Here is a 3,096-nt window from a genome sequence, read left to right as displayed (position 1 = left end):
TATATATATATATGTAGATAGACATGAATCTAAAATATATTCAGCTCTAATTTTATCTCATCAGACAAAAATAAACGGTTAAAATATAAATAACAAGAAAATAATAAAGTGTTAGAAATAAAGAAAAAAAAAAAAGAAAGAAAAGAAAAGCTAAATGATCTTAATCTTGTGAGAATATGGGAATAAGTTTCTGCCTGAGGTAGATGCTAAAACATTCAGAGATAACAGGAAATCTAAGACATATCAGATTGGGAAGAAAGAAAGAACGAAAGAAAGAAAAAAAGAAACACAACCTCCTCTCCTCCTAAACGAAACTGCCATAGCAGAATAAATGTGAGGACAATCCTGCACTCTGATTGGTTCAGAAAATTGCTATATTGATTAAGGTACAGATATTAAACAACAGATAAGTGAGTGACTACTAAGTATCTTAGGAGCAAGAAGAAATGATTCAGATGATGATTTGGTAGCAGGAATGGCAGGGGAGGACAAAGGATGAACTCAAAAAGTTATATCCAGTAACTTTTTTCAGAGATACCAAAGTCCATAAAATAGATTAGCACAACATCAATCGCTATGTATTTCCTTCTGGTTCCTGTTGTTACCATTATCATCTGCTGGTGGTATAATGATAAATGCCCTTAGCAAACCACAGTAAATACAATTTTACAAGCCTCTGTCTCTTTCTCATTTATATAACAACAACAACAACAACGATTTCAAATTTTGGCACAAGGCCAGCAATTTGTGGGGAGGGGGCAAGTTGATAACAGCAGCCCCCAGTAATCAATTGGTATTTATTTTATTGATCCTGAAAAGATGAAAGACAAAGCTGACCTCGGCAGAATTTGAACTCATGGTAAAGATGGACGAAATGCTATTAAGCGTTTTGCCTGGCATGCTAATGGTTCCGCCAGCTTGCTACCTTTTCACATTTGTTTCAAGGCCATCAATTTTAGGGAGAAGGGGTTAGCTGATTACATTGACCCCTCCAAAATGATGGAAGACAAAGCTGACCTTAGCAAAGCATGAACTCAGAACATAGACAGGTGAAACACTGCTCAGCATTTTGTCCGTCTTGCTAACATTTCTGACAGCTTGCTGCCTTAATAATAATAAAAACGCTTTCAAATTTTGGCACAAGGCCAGCAATTTCAAGGTAAGGTGTAAGCTGATTACACTGACCCCCCAGTACTCAACTGGTACTCATTTTATCGACCCTGAAAGGATGAAAAGCAAAGTCGACCATTGCGGAATTTGAACTCAGAATGTAAAGATGGATAAAAAGCTGCTAAGCATTTTGCCCAGCGGGCTAACAATTCTGCCAGCTAACCCCCTTAATGATTATGATGATGATTTCTTTATTATCCATTAAGGGTTTACAAATAGATTGATTGTCCACAGAACAATGCAATGTGGAATTACAAGAGAGAAAATGTAAACTGAAGAATAACAGTAACAGTAAATAATTCCTGAAGAGAGGGAAACTTCTGAGTGCTACTCATGGAGACCCCTCAAAACCACGGCTTCCCTGACCATTATGGCAAGTGCATTCCCTTCAATCTACAAGCACAAGCATAGCTTAGGCCCATCCACTCAGTCTGTGCTTGCCACTCTCATCCAACTTTCAACAAATTTGCTGAGAAATTGCTTAAAATTTTGGCACAAAGCCAGCAATTTTATGACGAGACGGTTAATAGATTACACCGATGCCAGTACTTGACTTGTGTTTATTTTAACAAACCCAAAAGGATGAAGGGCAAAGTTGAACCCGACGGTATTTGAACTCGGAATGTAAAGAGCTGACAGAAACTATTTTAAATGTTAGCACAAAGCTAGTAATTTTAGTGGGAGCGGGGGCAGGGCCAGTGCTCAACTGACACTTGTTTTATTGACTCGTAAAAGACAAAAGGCAAAGTTGGCTTTGGCAGAATTTGAACCCAGAACATAAAGCTTAGAGAAATACTGCTAACAATTCTGCTAGTTCACTTTACATACACACACCCACACACACACATGATAGGCTTCTTTCAGTTTCTGTCTACAAAATCCACTCACAAGGCTTTAGTCAATACAAGGCTGTGGTAGAAGACACTTGCCCAAGGTGCCACGCAATAGTATCAAACATGAAACCCATGAACACTACCAAGAGCCCAACCTGTTTCTTATCTTACAGTTTCTAACAAAATCATAAGATACCACAACAGTCAAAGACCTTCAGTCTCTGTATTCAATGACAACGCTACCAAAACAAGAAGGAAAGTTTCCAAAAATTGGTTCAGTCTTATTCACAAGGGACTAATAAATACAGATGGATTGGATTTTTCTTTCCCCTATGGAACAATCCAAACTGAAGTAATAAATGAGGTTTTCTCTTGCATTAACAACAACAACAACAACAACAACAACAACAACAACAATAATAAATGAGAAAAATAAACAAGTGCTTTGAAAAACGAAGGGTAATTCATATTCTGCTAACTTCCTCATATATCTAATTCTATATTAATTATGGTACTCAACGAGTAATTTCCTTGGCTGCATTTTTGAAATTATCAGAAAAATTCCACAGAGGGCTATCAAGCGCTCTTGATTTTAAAAATTATTTTTACATGAAATGTCTTATATTTTCTTTAAAAAAATTTCTTTTTTCTTTTTAAATTAATTTTTGCTACATTGAATTTTGTATATATAACTGGTGGTAGCAGTTTTAACACTTTTAAGACAAAAATTTACTGATGCTTTCAAACACCGGCACACACCCATAGAGATTGCATATACATAAACACGTGTAGGAACCCAGATATGCCATATATATGTGTGTGTGTGCGTGTATACACATATATATATGTATATATGTCTGTATAAATACATATATATATATATATGTATATATATATATATATATATATATATAAAGTAGTTGTATACTGTCAACTTAAGGTGACAGTCCCAATAAGGGAATATACTACTGCTATTTAGCCCTAGGAAGCTGGATTGCTTCCTGTCGGCCTTGACACATTTCCTGTGTCCTTATGTTTGCGAGGGGGAGACAAGCACCTCCACCCAGCCTAGCCTGCATTCAGGGACATGTTT

General features: G+C 36.3%; 1 protein-coding gene across 3 annotated transcripts in view; it reads right to left on the bottom strand.

Annotated features, from left to right (window-relative positions):
* Positions 1-3,096, bottom strand: part of LOC106875097 (uncharacterized) — a 106,169-nt gene that overhangs the window by 2,054 nt on the left and 101,019 nt on the right. The gene's annotated exons all lie outside the window — the stretch shown is intronic.

The sequence above is a fragment of the Octopus bimaculoides genome, chromosome 11, assembly GCF_001194135.2.
Source record: "Octopus bimaculoides isolate UCB-OBI-ISO-001 chromosome 11, ASM119413v2, whole genome shotgun sequence".
In the NCBI taxonomy this organism is placed as follows: Eukaryota; Metazoa; Mollusca; class Cephalopoda; order Octopoda; family Octopodidae; genus Octopus; species Octopus bimaculoides.
This window is presented reverse-complemented; position numbering and strand designations above follow the sequence as displayed.